Source organism: Astyanax mexicanus, chromosome 6, assembly GCF_023375975.1.
Source record: "Astyanax mexicanus isolate ESR-SI-001 chromosome 6, AstMex3_surface, whole genome shotgun sequence".
Classification (NCBI taxonomy): Eukaryota; Metazoa; Chordata; class Actinopteri; order Characiformes; family Acestrorhamphidae; genus Astyanax; species Astyanax mexicanus.
In genome coordinates this window covers 35,002,658-35,021,000 of record NC_064413.1, presented here as the reverse complement: position 1 = coordinate 35,021,000, position 18,343 = coordinate 35,002,658, and positions in this window count along the sequence as shown.

Below are 18,343 nucleotides of genomic sequence, written 5' to 3'. Positions count from 1 at the left end.
TTGTGTGGGCGTTTAACATTTCTTGATCCACAATGTCACGTGTGTACCAGGAATACATGATAGAAGGCATTACCACCCACAGTGGACAGTGCAGTGTGTTGTAATGACAGTGACCAACAGTATCTGGCTAAAACTGTCCAAGAAAACAGGGAACTCTGGAACTCTGGTAGGAATTGCTGGTAGGAGCATATTAATCTTTCACCTTTAGAAATATTATCTTCTCAAAATAATCTGATCAAAAAAACCTCACAGACATTTTTCCCATGCCACTCAACATTTATAGCTATAAATTGTTTCAATTTATTGTCTCAATATCCTAAGGCCCAATCCCGTTTCACCCTTTGCCCCTACCAATGATCCCCACCCTTTATTTTACACATCTAGGGGTGAGGTGTCCTGATTTTTCTAAAAATTACAATAGGCATTGCATTATCTTTGTTGTTTAAAAAAGTTTTATTGTATCCTTTTTGGTCCTTTGTTCATAATAAGCATAAATAAAATCAATCTTTCTTGAACGACTGCAAGATAAATCATATTTTTATCGTTAGTCTGATACAAATGAAACAATATGTTTAACAGCAAACTATATTTAAACTGCAGCACCCATGTGCAGCAACAGAGCTCTTCACACTGCAGACTGTGATCACATGACATACCAAGGCTGGAGGCAGAGTGAGGTAGAGTTCCACAGAAAACACTTACACAGAGGTGGAAAAGTACTGAAAAATTGTAATTAAGTAAAATTATCTTTACTTTGCTAAAATTATATTCAAGTAAAAGTACCCATCTAAAAACTTTTAATTATTTGATGTAAAAAATAGTACAACAAATCATAAATTAAATCGTTTTTAATTATCTATTATTTCACATAATAATTTGGACCTTTCAGGCAGTATTTGTTTAGACCACCCAATAAAACATTTTCAAAAACAAATGGCATAGGTTTCAATTATCCATTTTTTTTCTTTACTGTTAAAAAGTTATGGTCATATAGGTGACTATAAACCGTATTTTTATAGTTTTACAGTTATATATTTTTTTTATTTGCCATTGCTATGCTTTAACTGCTGTTTACATGTTTAACATTCAAATAGATTGTTTAATGTCCCCTTTAAAAACTTGAGGAATTATCATTAAAAACATGAAATCCTACAAAAAAATGTTGGTCGGTGCATGCGCAGTGCTGTAAAGAAGCACATATCGATGGGTAGCATAACTCGACAGAACGCCGGTTCCCACGAGCTGTGCGCACAGAGCCCAGGCAACACAGCTGATTCTCTGATTTTTTTTTTATTCAGACAATTTTTTTTCCCAGCATTTTATTTTTTACTCAGTAACGGGGAGTTTTCCAATGTAGCGAAGTAAATTACTTGTGTCAAAATGTACTTGAGTAAAAGTAAAACTACCTATTTTAAAAACTACTTTAAAAATTACAAATTTACTACTCAATTACAGTAATAATCTACTCAATTACAGTAATTTTAGTAAATGTAATTAGTTACTTTCCACCTCTGCACTTACACAATACTACTACTTAGCCTGAGACAATTCAATGAATCAAAGCCTAATGCTGAAAAAAATGATTTTTTTATTTAGTTCTGAAAAGGATCTTACTTTCTAACTCCAACAGCATTATCACACCTCCATTCTTGTAGTTTTATCTGCATTATGCACCCTTCATAGACAGCTAGCTAATTTCCCCAGGCCACCTTAAATGAAGTAGCACTTACATTCTAAGCCACAAATAGACAAGCTTTAATATTTGTCCACATTTGTACAAAGTCCAGTTAAATGAAAACCTTTTATATAAATTTTTAAAAAATGTTATACCATATGCTGTGATGAACCCAGAGAGCCAGGCTGAAATAGGAAGGTTTCTAAAGAAGGCCAACAGGGCTGCTTTTATCACACTCTCCAGAACAGCCCTGTTCTCTCTCATTCTGACATCTCTGTCTCCCTCTTTTCATCCTATTGTTTGATGCTACTCTAAAGAATAGTTGTCACGGATCCTTCTGGTGTTATTCCAGCTAGATGCAGCACTGTGGCTCGTGGCCTTTTGTATGTGTGTGTTGTGCGGCATGTTACCTCCAACAAACGTGGTCTTAATTAGCCAGACTCATCTCTGACTGCTCCATCAGTGACTGCATGTCCTCTGTGCCCCAGCAAAGCCTGTGGCATTCATACAGAACAAAGGGAGACTTCATCTCTTTCACCTCGGGGCTTTACCACACAAAGATTCTGCCACACTACATGAAGTACAGGTTGACCTCTGGCACAAATAAAAGTCCCATGGTCTTCCACAGCCTTTAGAAGATTAGTTTAAGTCCTATGATGGGCTGCAGTTGGCTACTACATCATTGTTCTCTCACGGAGTGAGGGAATTGGGAAACAACATGCAGCACCTATTGACCTAGTGAATGGATACATGGCTACATGTATAGAAAACACTGGGCTGTTCTTAAAAAAAAATATTTTTTAAACAAATATTCTGACATATTTCGTTGTTTTCTTATTTAGGATTTTAAATCAATTTACCAAGACAAAGGTATTCATCACTATTAGAGGTGAGCTGTGAGCTTTTTCTGCAGTTTATACACACAACATGAATCTGTCAGACATTTTTATAGAACTGTTCTTAAGGACAAATAAAAAAAAAAAAAATCTTAAAAAGATATTGGTAAACACATACACAGCAGGAAACTTTTATTTCAGAAACTAAGGCTACGCTCACAATACCAGGTTGACATGACTTAAATCTGATTTTTGCTCAATGTGGCTCAGATCAGATTTTTCATGGCTGTGTGAACGTGCCAAATCCAATTTTCTGAGTCATTTTCATATGTGGTCCTATATACATATTCGATCCATAGATATGCTTCATGAATAGTAAAATCTGAATTCATGCGTCTTTTCGACACTTTTCTCTCTTACCCACACATCTCTAGGTGCAGCTGTGCAGCTATAGCTGCGAAAACAGCAAAAGCAAACCACCTGACCTTTTTCTCACCTCCTCAACCTGAACATGTACTTTAGACAAGACACGTGAGACGTTTCAGGGACAGATTTGTTCACATTACACTCAGGCCACTTACTTTTGCGAATGTGAACAGTCAAGCTAGCCAAATCTGATCTGAGCAAAAAATCGGATTTAAGCAATGTGGCTTGTAATGTGAACGTAGCCTTAATTTGGCGGCTTTCAAGATGGCGGCCATGTTTTGGACATAAAAGATAGACCCCTTATCTATTACTTTCTGGGTTGAATTGAATAATATTTTTGGTCATAAACAACCTAAATTATTTATTTAAAAACAAAAATTAAATGATTAAAATAATCATACAGCAAATATGAGCAACTGGTTTTAGTATGTTGATCCTGTCTGATTAGTTTAAAAATAGAGAGTTACTAATGCTAAACTCTACATAAACACAGTTTATTAAAATACATTTTGCAGACTCCATAATGTTAAAGAAAACTTTGCATTACTTTTTAAAAAATATTTTAAAAGCAGAAACAGACAAGGTATAATATCACATTATAGTCACATTTTAATAGTGTAGGAATAAATTAAGGTAAAGTGAAAGAAGCTGTCAGCATAAGAAAAATGTTTTGGGTCATGATCACATGCTACATACCGTTACATTTACAGCGGGATTTGAGAGCTGTGTAAAAAGGAAAGCCAACTATTGGTGCACCATTCTCAGTATGTAGATAATTCCACTGAATTGCATGGAAAAGACCAAAGTGTATCTTGTACCAAAGTCACGTTATTGTACAGATCTCTAGTTCCAGTTTTTAACATTGCAGCGTCTTTAGGGGCGTAGTGATGAGGCAGCTCACTAGCAGTGACCCTTTTTCACCATCCAGCCCAACACCAGGAGGGTGGTGTCTAACACCCCACCAAACTACCAAGCATGTTGGAAGCTTGGTGAGCTTTTAAGCCTCCCATATACTTGGCGCTGCCCCAATATCAGCTCATATTGATAATACTGATTACACATACAGTAAGTGCTTTAGATTTTAATATGATACACTCTTAAACGGTCTATTTTCATTGTATAGGATGATGCACGGTATATGTTTTGATCTGCTTAGTCTTATTTGTTGTCAAGTCAATTAAAATGCATCTTCTTCCAGAATGTTCATCACAGTTGACATACAGACCAATTGTACACTTGATATAATGCCTAATATAATATAAGCTCTAAACAATATTCTTCAGTTCAGTTCTATTTACAGTACATTCTGGTTGTTTTTGGCGCCATTTTCTTTCTCCAATGGCGAACAATAACAGATCCACACATCTACTGTAATCTTGATATAATAAATAAATCCAGATTACCCCTGTCGTTGTGGTGTCTACAGAGCTTCATGTTACAGGGCACACAAGGTTTTGTATGAGAATTTGCAGTAAATGAAATCACCATCATCAAGCATTTTACTCATCTTAATTCATTATCCGGTATGAAAACGGTACGTTTCCTGGCTTGTCAAACCACTTTTATGGTCATTCCATTTTAGAGGGTTTGAGCTGTGCATTTGCGCACGGCCTCACGGGAGCTGAAAATAGTTGCTCATTCCATTAACACATTCTTACCTCAATAACTTTGACTCAATTACTGGAGCTGTTACCACTATTCTGGACTCTATTATCACTAAGTGCTAAGCAGTTGGGCACAGTCTAGGGAACACTGACACTTTCAGAGATGGGCAAAGATTAGCGATGACACACCACTGTGTTCTGTACGCTAAAAGGATGGGCTAAAAGGCATACTTTGCAGAGAATCCAGGAAAATACAACCCGGAATAAAAGCAGAAGAGGAATTTAAAGAGATTTTTTTTTTGAAAGACTGTAGCTGTTGTATGTTAATCAGGAAAGCGTTGGCATTAGTCTGTTGCTCTTCTTAATGTGCGTCTGTTTTTTTTTTTTTTCTGTCCCTAAAACTTTCTGAGCAATTGTTAAAGCCTATGAACTCAACATGAGGAGGATGTAAGTCTGCAGGAAGCAAACATTCAGAGGATAATTAAACTACGATCTTTGTGCTGCCTTCAATATGGCGGCAATCTGCTGTGCATTAACAGTTAGCCCTGGGTGATCATTACCCAGGCTCCTCCTCTGCGGGAGCCCTGTGCTGAGTAACTGACATCTCCATAGGAAAAATGCTGGAAAAGCTGGAGGAAAAAAGCGGGCCATAATTAAATCAAATATATTCAGCGTCGTCTGTCTGCATCTCCAGTAGCCAATAGCTACGAGCTACAGTGATGAAACTGTAAGTATTCCCCAGAAATTGAATTTTAAATTTCCTTAAAAATATGTTTAAATCAAATAATTTTAATGGATGTTGACGTATAATAGCGTTCATTCGATTAGATAGGCAGCCACGCCGAGTCCTTTCTGTAGGAATCTTCCCAAGCCCCTTACCGATCTGCTAAATCCTTCTCTTAGGCCTCTTTTCTCCATCTGAGAAAGAAAGCCAGGAAGCTGTGCTGATCAATCATTATGCCACAAACAGACTGCAGGTGACAGGCATGCCAGGTGAACCTTAAAATATACATGCAGCCATATATCAAGGGCATGACAGGTACATTAGAGAAAGGCACCGGGGTACGGCAAAGCCCGTGTTGAGCTGCTCCCGAGTCACAGACTCTGTCAGAAACACACACTTTATTTCCTGCTGGCCATCAACGCATGGCTTACCGAGAAAATATGATAAATATATTCTTTTCACCATTTTTCCACTCTTTTATTCTCCTTACTCTCTGATGCAATCAGCCATAATGGATGCACATGGAGTAGAAGACGTAGCACGCGTCCTGAAAGCATAATTGAACACTGTCTTGGGATAATAAGGAAATAAGTGCACAAAAAAAAAACATCCACTGCAGGTTACCACGCATACATAGACACATACACATATGTCTTCACAAGAGCCTTAATTAACCACCATTTCCACCCCAAATGCTGTGGTGCTGTTTTGGAACACAGCTTCTCAAACACTGCATTAACTTTTTATAGTCACACCTCCACAACTCCATGGTCATGCGACTGAAAACCTGCTACAGAAACCCTGCAGTACAGGAGGGTAGGTGTGTACCAGTTACCATGCAGCAGTATAACCAGTAATGACCAGTAACTCAACCCATACTAATATAATTCAAAACACACTCAGACACACTCAGCCTGTTTCAAGCTTCTCCATCATGATCTCAACAACTGTGAACTAAAATATCCAGAAGATACGTTGATGGACACCAAGCAGCAAAGAAGGTTATTATTAGAGAAAAAAGGAAAATTTTTAATATTTAAATACGAGACAAGCACTATTATAAATGAGCAATGGGAATTTTTTTTTTTTTTTTTTACTTTCTAGGAGAAAAAAAAAGAAAGTGTGCACTGCTGGTTGTACGCCAACAATGTTTTTTTAAATTATTATTTTAGTATCTTGCTGTTATCTAATGAGCTGTGTAATTTCAGACTGATCTAAAAATTAAATGACCTTACGAGAATAAAATGGATTTAATATTTCCTATTTGGAAAACAGACATAGCAGAGTAGATATAAACCTGATACAACAGCTTTAAAATGGAAGAGTTAAATAGATTGATCACAACAAGCCGATCAATGTGTTTTTTTTTGTTTGTTTTTTTTTTTTTGCTCAGGGGCATTCATTATTTATTGTAAGAATGTGTACAATGCATGTGGAAGGAGGTATTAAAACAAAGGTGGGTACCACTTTATAAAGGGTTTATAAATGGTTTACAATTAGTTTAGTAATGGTTACTAATTAGGTTGTAAATGCCTTAAAAAGCATTAATAATCAGTTATAACACATACGTAGAAAGGGCACCCATGACCTGTCGTTTGCCAAATAGTGAACCCACAGCCATCTATAATGTTGCCCTTTCTATGTATGTGTTATAACTGATTATTAATTATTTTTAAGGCATTTACAACCTAATTAGTAACAATTAATACACTAATTGTAAACCATTTATAAACCCTTTATAAAGGTAGTCTTATTTTAAAGTGGTACCCAAAGGTGCAATATGCACAGCAGTAAATTAAAGCAGCAGTCCTTAAGATTTTCTCTTTTAAATTAAACATGCTTGAGTTAGGAGGGGAAAAAATATAATTAATGGTATCAGTAATCCGGCACATGCCTCTGCAATGTTTAATATATTCATATGTGTCAGCTGTACTTGCTCTCTGTATGTATTTCATTAATTAATTTTTATTTATTTACACTAACCTGCATGAAAAGTAAAAAGTAAGAACTTTCTCTTTAAATGATTATTTTCTTCTTTTTATTATTATTATTATTATTATTATTATTATTATTATTATTATTATTATTATTATTATTATTATTAATATTATCAACTTTTCTGTGAAAGTTGTTAAGAGTCTAATACTAATTAAAGATTAGCTGTTTAATATAGCAATTAAACTGTCATTTCTATTTTTATGGACAGACATATATTATCACCATACATCCTCATCACTTTATCTTTCTCATCTGAAAACTTTATGGATTTCAAAAAAACTGATATTTCTTTGCAGTCTACCACTTTAAACCACCATGCCCCGTTATACCATCAGAAAACATCAATCAGAAAGATCAGTCAAATTGCTGCTAAAAAGAATTACTTTTCCAATATGGCACATTAGCATAATAGAGAAATATTCAATGTGATTTAATTAAGGGTATTACTGAGAGGGGAAATTATTGAAAGCATCTTTTTCCATTCAGTGGTGACAGATGTGCGGTAATTGTGATGGCAGGGCCTTGGCTCGGGTGCAAAAGCGAGTGAGTGGGGGAGTCATTCTCCTGTTCTTTCCGCTCCTCTGCTATTGATTAAGCCACAGAGTCCAAGAACAGCTGAGTGATGTGTCCTACACCGGAACCGATCAACTTAGCATTCTCTCCAGCCTGTATGATTATCGGACTCTTCACCGGCGCGTGAATAGCCCCTTTTTCCATGCATCAGCAACATGGAGCAGATCATGCTGTACTGCATCATGTCAGTGTTTATCTCAGTTATGCAATATGGAGGCCTAGATTCATGTGCCATGTTAGAGAAAAAGTAATCCAGTAAGATACCATCACTAGTTTGTATGTAGAAACAGATGTGCATGGGAGTTATGGGGGTTCTTAAACTTTAAGGGTGCTTTCACACCCTTGTTTAGACTTTTTAGTTTAGTCTTAGTCTAAACCAAAAAGCAGAAAGTGAGCAGTCTGGAGCAAAGGATGAAAATTGGGTTTACGTCCAGGTCAACTTAACCATGGTCCGGGCTGTCATTACATATGTTACATGTTACATATGTCATTACATATGTTACATTAAATTGCATTTAGCAGATGCTTTTATCCAAAGCGACTTAAAAATAATGATGTACATTAGCAATAGAGGACAGAAGTTCATATAAACATAACATAACATATTTTTCAGGGCCTAAAGGAAGCCAAAGGGAAATAATAGGATAGAGGAGTGAAGAAGGAAATGAGGTTGGAAGTAGTTAGTGTGTTAGAGGTGTTAGGAGAGTAAGTGCTCTTTGAAGAGGTCAGTCTTCATGAGTTTCTTGAAGGTAGTGAGGGATGCTCCTGGTCTCGTAGTAGAAGGTAGTTTGTTCCACCCTAAGGGTAATAAGTGCAGGTAGGTAGGAGCCTGCTCTGTTATCACCTAATAGGCAATTGTAAGAACTTTGTATGAATTTAATACGAGCAGCAACCGGTAGCCAGTGGATCTCAGTGAGTAATGGGGTGACGTGCCCATTTTGGCTGGTTGAAGACCATGCACACTGCTGCACTCTTGACCATGTGTATTTATCTCAGTGTAAAAGTACTTTAGAGTTCTTTGACTTAAGGACAAACTACAGGAATTTGAAGTTAAATAGACACATTATGACAGGTTATTAGTTATTAGTTATTGGTTGGTTGGTTAGTTTGCTTTAATTACCTTTTTGTTGGCACTGTCCTTTGTCGACCCTTAGATATTTTGTGTTTAAAACATAATACTTTATGATTTTCTGTTGGATTGATATTTGTGTTATAATTATTTACTCCATTCTAGTATGTCTTTTAATGTCTTTCTTTTGGGTTTCTATATTTATAGTTGAATTTTTATAATAAATTCATACCTTTTTGCCACCAATGGTTGTTCTATCGCCTCCCACCTCATGACATGCATATTGGTACTCCTTTCCATACCTAGATAAAAGAGGAGAATTTCTCAGGGGAATCCTATATCTACTGTAACTGTAGATTAGCCATTAGCAGTGATGGGAATAACGATGTTGAAATAAACGGCGTTACTAACGTCGCTACTTTTTTCAATAACGAGTACTCTAATTAATTACTCTGACTGACACTATACTTTGCAAATACAGGTGCAAGTGTGTGAGTGTGTACGTTGTGTGTGTGAGTCACAAGGGAGGGGAGGATGGGATAACCGCCTAAGCAATGATTGTTGTCTTTGCTGTCGTGCACTCTATTCATCTGGCTTATGAAACACCCTCTGAGAAGGTGGGGGCGGTTGTTACGGGGTGAGTAACACAACAATAACACAATAGTTACTTTTACTGGTAACTAGTTACTTTTATAGTGGAGTAACTCAGTTAGTAACCCAGTTACTTTTTTGGAGAAGTAACTAGTAACTATAACTAATTACTTTTTCAATGTAACATGCCCAACACTTGTCATTAGTAACCCTCATTCTACTGTGGGAGGAGCATCCATGCATCATTTTCAAGTATAGGCATACTATATCTATAGCCTACACGGGTGAAGAAGACAGAACGCAAAGCTTTTTATGCCACTTGTTAAACTGCTATGTGAACACAAATCACACAATAAATTTGTCAGCATTAAATTACACTGAAGCTGTGCAATATAACAAAACCTTAAACATTGGTTTGGACTCTGGATCAGACCTTTTAACCTTTTAAGGTGTTTCAAAAGCACCAAACCATTTGGTCTAATGATGTAACAACATGTTATTGTGATGTCTGCTGTATCTATTAATACATATACAGTAGTATATTCTTAATGCAGTGGGTCGAATTTATTCTATTGTATCATTTAGGCAACAGTACTAACCGTTTTCAAGAGCTCTGCAGCCATCACTATATCTACATTTTATATATTATTATCACACACTCATTCAGCAAGTGATCAGTGATATGATCTGGAGTATTATCTCGTCAGCGATTATCTACAGTACAACACTGTACATTTGATTTTTCCTTCAAGGAGTTGATACCGACCTTTACGCCCTTAACAACTAATTACCAGCAATAGAGCACTATTATCTGCTGACCTGGGTCCGCCTCTGGAACAGTCTCTCTTTCCCATGCAGTAATCTCTTTTAATTAGTCCTTACAGGCCTACTACATCCTTTGGCTTTTCCGTGGACCTTGAATCACCCTGTTCACTCGGAGGAGAAACACACTCGCAGAGTCTACCATGTTCTGTCGTGATGAATGGTGTTTTAGATTGTGTTTGATAAAAAATGGACTAATGTTTCATGTTGCCAGGGCTGCGGCCACACTTTTGAATGCTAATGTATGCGGAGCTTGGCATTTGGCCATGCATACTGGCTTTCTAATGTAAAACAAACTTGCAGGAGGCTACGTTTTATGCAAAGGACCCATTTGTCTGCCGAAGGGCTCGCAGTCAAAGAGACCTCAATCCAAGCAGCAGAATGTAATGCGAGAAATTTGTCTCTAAAAATATTTCCCTCCCTGTGCTTGGTTATGAAATGGCATCACACTAGTGAAGGAGGACGTGTTTGTTCTGTTCCAGCTGAGCGAATCTGAGGAAAGGCCTGTGTGTTCCCTGCAACAAAGCTCTTTTAGACTCTACTAAAAAACATACTGAGATATTTTATTCTGTTGGTTGAATGTAAGGACTAATAAGGAACCACCTTGAAACTTCTGCTGTGCTTTTTTAATTAGAATTAAAATGCCTGTTAAGTGTGATTTGCAAAGGGTTAGACTCCTAGATGTACTACGTGTTTTTTTTATTTCCAAACAGTGTCCTGATTTTGAGTTATCTTTCAGGGAATGTTGAAGACATGTGAAATATACAGTTTAATACAAGAATTTGTCATAAATTACAATGCAAAACAACATAAATCCGATATCTATTAAATAATGGATTTATTTCTCACTGACTCTATAAGCTATTACAGATTTAGATCATGGACAGCATATATAAGAGTGGGCAAAACTGTGACATTTTGAAGCCAAATGATAGAATGGAAAAATGGAAGCTGCCATCTTGTTTGTGCTTGTACAGTAATGGAAATGGGAGCCAGAGCATATGCATTAGAGATGAGATGAGTGGCAAGGCTGTGTAACCACACAGCAAACTGTCCATACTTCTGAACAGTGTTGGGAAGTAACGGATTACATGTAACGGCGTTACGTAATCAGATTACAAATTATAAGTAACTGTAATCGGTTACAGTTACTGCTTCAGAAAGTGGTAATCAGATTACAGTTACTCTGCTAAAATAAATGGATTACATTGCGGTACTTTCCTATTTTTGGTCTTCCAATCCAACACTGACAAAACGCAATCACATTCACATAAATCACGACATCAGAATATTCTGTGATTCACAACCTCCTGCTCAGAATGTTTTCACTGCAGAAGCGCCCCCTAGCGGGCCCGTCGGCGGGCCCATTCTGACTATGTAAAGTAGAATGCTTAAAAGCGTCAAATATTCTAAAAACACCGACAAACTAACCGACTCATATTCTTTAGTACTACTTTAACTACGTGCATGCAAAATTACAGCCATCTACATGAAACCAGTCGCCAGAAATCTCCAACTGAAAATAGCCTGTTTTTTCACATTGTTTACATGGGGAACACGCCTCCCCAACAAAATAGCCTTATAAAATAGTATTAGTATGTAAAATAACATCAGATTACACTATAGAAAATTCACTTACTATCACAGCATCCACAGTACAGCACTGACCCGCAGATATAATATCCATAAAGTCCTTTATTCGCCTGCTCACTTCTCCTTACAAACATGCGTTTATTTTCAGTGCAGCCGCAACGTAATATTCTCAGGCTCCTAGCGACCACGCAATGTAATATTTTCACGTAAAGTTGTACGTGAATACAAAGATAAGGATGTCCTCTTCTAGATTCTGTGGTTTTCATTGGTCCACAAACCACTGAGTGATCGTCTTTTGAACCAATAACGTGAGCCCTGGATCAATCCAATCCAATCAAATGAGGTCATAGCCTTTCTCCAGGGTCACAAAAGTGATTGACACCTATTTCAACCAATAGTCCACCCTTAGATGAAAACACTGGTACGTACTTTGCCCTGATTGGTCTCCTAATAGCTGGGGGCGGGGCATGCCTAAGCGCTGTCATCAAAATCCCTCTGCTGAACAAAGGTGCGCCCACAACGCGGATACGTGTGATTTTGTGTCATTTCATCAAAAAAAATTTAATATTACTCTGAAGTAGACTTACATTCATTTATTTTATCACAAACAAACAAAAAATATTACAAACTCTGGTTGTATAGAGACAGATTTACTTGTGTATCTTTGTATTAGATTAAAGGCACTCTGGAGAGGTTTTGAACACTTTGGAGACGCCTGGTGGACACCTAATATAATGCAGTGTAACTCTTCAATGCTTTGTTCTATAAATTACAAATTTTGTAATTTGTTTGTCAAGATCCTACTGAATCAGGAAATGTAGAGAATGATTCACTATTTATCACCAACATCCATACACACATTGTAATCTTTAAATATAACTGGCGCTTTTTTTTTTTTTTTACATTTTCTTCTGCATTTGATGTTTTCAAATGGAAATGAAAGTGTTGAAGTGAATTATTGTTTACTGTTTATGATTACACTGCATTTGACATTTAATAATAAAACATTAAAATTATATTTTGTTTGCATTTGTGAGTTCTTACAAAAAGGAACAGATTGTAATCACATTAAATCGTATTGAACCGAATCGAATTGTATCGTGACATAATTTGAGGTATCAAACATTTTCGTATAGCTGACTAAAATAATCGTATCGTAACGTATCGTAATGAATCTTGTGATTTACACCCCTAGATAATCCTGGCAAAAAATCCACCTGCAGAAAGTGGCAAACCTGCAAAGAGATATCTTACAGTTGTTGTTACATTGTTTGTTTTTAATGATTTTATCATCAATTTATAGAAGTGTTTCATAAAATTTTTTGATGAAATGGTTTCATAAGTATTTTTATAGGATGATTGAAAAGGCTGTTTTATTTGTTTATCTATTTGTTAATTGGAAAAAAATTAAACAATAATATGCAATATGTGGTTGCTACATTAATTCAGGCTTAAAAAAAACAACAATACTGTAAGTAATCCAAAGTAATCAGATTACGTTACTCACTTGAAGTAATGTAACTGATTACGTTACAAATTACATTTTGAGTGATGTAATCAGTAATCTGTAAGGGATTACATTTTAAAAGTAACCTTCCCAACACTGCTTCTGAATGGCAAGCCCTCCATACACTCTAAAAAACAGAGGTACGATATAAGTACTTTTTTGTACTCAAAGGTACACTCTTCATAATTTTACCCTCAAAGGTACAATATTGGTCTTTACAGGGTCAGATATGTTCTCTCTGAAGTACAAAGCCACTCCCAACAGCAATAAGTACAAATTTGTACTATTTAACCAGCCAAAAGGTACATTCAGTATTCTGCATCACTGTACTAATAAACAATATTTATTTTAATTAAACATTTTTTATTTGAAAGCCAGACAATTTTGGATCATCATGTTTTCGAGCCATAAACAGTAGCCAATAAATCAGTTGATAATAATCTTTATAATCTTTACTGGCACAAAAAACATGGGTACAAAAAAGGACTTTCACTGAAAGGTACTTTTTTGTACCTCAATATAAGGTACAGCCCCAGCAACAAGCTTTGTACTCTTTTACAGTAAGTACAATTCTGTACTTATTTTTCTTAGTGTGTATGTCTCTATACTGTGAGTATACATGAATACAAAATTATTATGATTAATGATTACTCAATCAACTGATCTACAACTTGATCTACATCAAGAAAACAAGGCAATCAACACTCTGTGGACACAGGAGATAAACATGCTAGGCTAAACTATGATAGCACAATAAGCATTGTATTAGCTAACCTTCGATAGATAGATAGATAGATAGATAGATAGATAGATAGATAGATAGATAGATAGATAGATAGATAGATAGATAGATAGATAGATAGATAGATAGATAGACACACTACAATAATGAGCTGCTAAGCAGTATCAGTGCTATGTCGAGTTTTTAAAAAGCCTCCATTCTCTCAGATCTCACAGAAGTGGAAAAGTCACATTAATATTCACTCTTGTCTTCCTTTTTTATTCACTCTTTCGTTCTTTTCTGGATGCTTTCTTGTCCTCTGCACCGAATCAGAACTTTTGGTCAAATGTCACCCGCCCCTGTCATTGCTTCCATAAGATATTAATAACTCGACCATAATCCTTGGCTTATCTCCTACTAAATCAAGCCAGTGCGCTACTTCCCTGTTCGGTGTTAACCTTCATTTTATGGGTTGCCCTGCACGCTCCTAACACTTGGCAGGCAGGGAAGACTACCTCTTTGCAGACAGGCTTCTGATTGCTTAATTTAACAGGAGGGTGTGGAATTTTTTTAATTTGCTAATTACAGATCACAGGACAGTCGTAACATTTTTAAGTGGTAGCTATCAGGAGGTAAAGACAGCTTAGATAAAGTGGTATTTAAAATGACTGTTTCTAATGTACTCTGATATTATTTTGCAGTGTTAAAATCATGTAAGGGTGTGTGCATGCGCGTGAGTGAATCTAAATCATCATTGGAGCTAGTGGTTTGGCCACCTTACAGCCTACTGTTTGTATTTCTTGGTGTGTTTTAATGAATCATCAATTTAATCAATTAAGTACCCTAGAAGCCATTCCATTTTTTAAGTGATTGGACATTTGCATCCAGCATTTGAAGATGTTTTGTAGACTCCAATACTGCCAATTCCATTGACAACAGTGCATTTCCAAAGCATGATACATCCACCACCATGCTTAACAGTTGGCAAAGCACCAGTCTTAAGCTTTTTTATTTACCTCGGTATTGGCACTACGGTTTATATGGGTTCTGTTTATACTGGTAATGTCATTCCCTTTTTAATCCCTACAATATCTTATATTGCACTATTGGCTTATGTCTCATGTATGTCTATATCTGTGATCTTGTTTAATTCTTATATTATTTGTAATTTTATTGAGCTGTATTTTAGTCAACTATTGCTTTATTTATTTATTTATTTTAATTTTTTTTTGCTGTATTGACAATAAAACTATACCCATCCCTACTCTCACGCGCAGTGAACAACACTGACAATCTCAAGAAGAAGCGAAAAAGCAGATAAAAATACAGATATGCCTAGAAATACACCACTGATCCAGAGAATTAAGGACATTGTAACACATCATTTAAGCTTTTAAATGACTAATACATCTACAAATGTATGGGGTTCTTAACTAGTGGAGAAGAAACAGATATTTATAAATTAACTTCTCATTTTCATAACATTCTGTAGTTCACAGTCTAAAGAGAGTTCTCCATTTTATAAGCTTTTCTCACAACCATGCTCATAAACTGTCCTGCAGTGCGACATGAGAATACAGTAAAATAAGATTACTGATCGTTTTAATTTTAAATTTCTTCCATTGTATCCTTTTTCAAGCTTACCATACATAACTGACCCTGTACATTTTGCTAATTGAGTGAATATATTGCTTTTTTTTTGTAATTTTGGGTAGGAGAGTAACACAATTTCAATCCTCTGTATATTCTTTACATAATGCAGTGTTTATAATAAAACTACTTGACTTGACTTGACTTGATGTGGAATTTTTTTTCTCCACATATAAACACATAAAACATCTGGATATGCCAGATCATGGTCAAAAAGTTACAAATATCTAAAAAAAAAAAAAAAAAAGCATAAAAATATCCTACTAAAATGTACCACGATCCTTTAATCCAACGATGGCTCTGATTGGCCAATTACACACACACACACACACACAAACACACACATACACACAACACACCCTGCCATGTACTTGAAGAAGAATATAGAAAACAGTAGTTGCGTTCGAAATTGCTTCATATTACAGACATCACAGTGCACTATATACTGTGTCAGTCTTTTCTGCTTTGCATATATCTTATCACATTTTATAAAAAGATAAAAAATAACGATTAAAATTGAGTTTTTTGCATATTGCAAATATGATGTAGTAAAAGCAAAAGTGACATAGTTTGAAAACACACCTGAATTGTACACCTCAAACATTTACTGTTTCTTTTAACTCTGATTCTTACAATACAAAGGAATGAAAAATAGATCTGTTGAGTTATAAAGCAATGGGACGCACCTCAGTGTCTCTATGGTAGTGTGAAATGTATGATTATTTGATTAGACGCATACATTTTCCACATCATTTTCTCGCTCACACCACCACTGGGGAGGAGTGCATTGTAAACCTGCATGGGGCCATGATGCAGAATTGCTTGTGAAGTCTTCAGCAGAATAATTCATTAAGGGGTGAAGGATTACAGTGGTTACGAAAGCTCTTGTCAGGCTGACTGGAAGGAAGGGTGTTAACTATAGATCTGCAAGCATCTGCCAAAACACAGGCTTTAAGTACTGGTGTCTGAATGCCTCACACGCCAGGCTCTTTCAACACAGCTCAAACCCCTCTAAGGACTAATATACAGCTGCCATCCCTTCCCTGAAAGGGAAGAGAGAGTTAAGTAAAGGCTAACAAGACCATCGCGTCTGAAAAAGCCAAAGCTCTGTGACCTTGCGCCTCTGCGTTGTCCCCGGCCGTCTAGTCATATATGGCCTGCTGAGGTTCCGCTGTATTAATATCGGGCCTCAAAAACACAGAGAAACACAAACCTCCCCAGGGCTGAGAGAAGCACCAGAGCTTTTCCAGCATTGCTGATTTGGTGCATTATTCTGTTTACAGCCCAGCTGTAATGACTAGAGACAGTGGAGTCTATTCAACCGAGCAACTCTCGACCCCGTAGACACTGGAGACACGGTCATAGACACCCACCCCCACTCTCACATGCAGTGAACAACACTGAGAAACTCAAGCAGAAACAGAAAAGCAGATAAAAAAACAGATATGCCTAAAAATACACCACTGATCCAGAGAATTTAGGACATCCTTGCACATCATTTAAGCTTTTAAATGACTAATATGCAAACAAATGTATGGGGTGCTTGACTAACGGAGAAGAAACAGATATTTTTAAATAAACTACTTTTCATAAATTTCTGTAGTTCATAGTCTAAATAGTATGCTCCATATGTTGTTTAATAAATTGTTCTGCGGTGTGACATTACAATACAGTAAAATAAGATTACTAATCATTTTTTAATTTGAAATTTCTTTCATTGTGTCAATTTTTAAGCTTGCCACACATAACTGACCATAAAATTGAGTCAATATAAATGTTACTATCCTTATTAACTGTTTTTTTATATATATATTATAAAAATTTCCTTAAAGTAGAGCAGTCACACCACTAACAAACAAAGGACTAACAAAGGACTAACAAACATGAAAGTATATATATTTTTTATTAATAAGAGGTTTAAATTCACTGTCAAACATTGCCATTACCATCAACTATTTAAGGGGTTTCTCTGGGTTTTGCATGACTAAAGAATAGTATATAGAATAGTATTCTATAGTTCACCAAGAAACTAAACTATGGCTGCCTGTTTAAATAATCTAATCTTCATTGTCACACCACAGGACAACGATTTCATAACAAAACCTAATTTACAATGAGAATTATTGTAACTAAGAGTCGGATCAATATTAGTAGTCACACCCCAGGACATTTTGCACATTCATTTTACAATAAAATGCAATAAAATACAAAATAAAGCACAGCTAACATCTAAAAGTAAACACTTACTATAAACATTTTAATTTGAATTACTGACACCAGAATTTTTGTAGAAAAAATCAATCAATCTTAATATTAGTGGTGTCCACCGATTAAAATATTTAATCCGATTAGTCACAACAAATGTGATTAATCGCACTTGTTCTCTTCTTAAGACACACGGTTTTAGTGGATATTTAAATGTAAATAATAGAATGAATGTAAGAAATGTAAAAAGCAATTATATTTATATTAGTGGTGTTAATTAAAATACTAGTATATTTACTTGTATGTTTGAAGGGAGATAAAGATCAGTTGATTTTAAGTTTGTTTACTA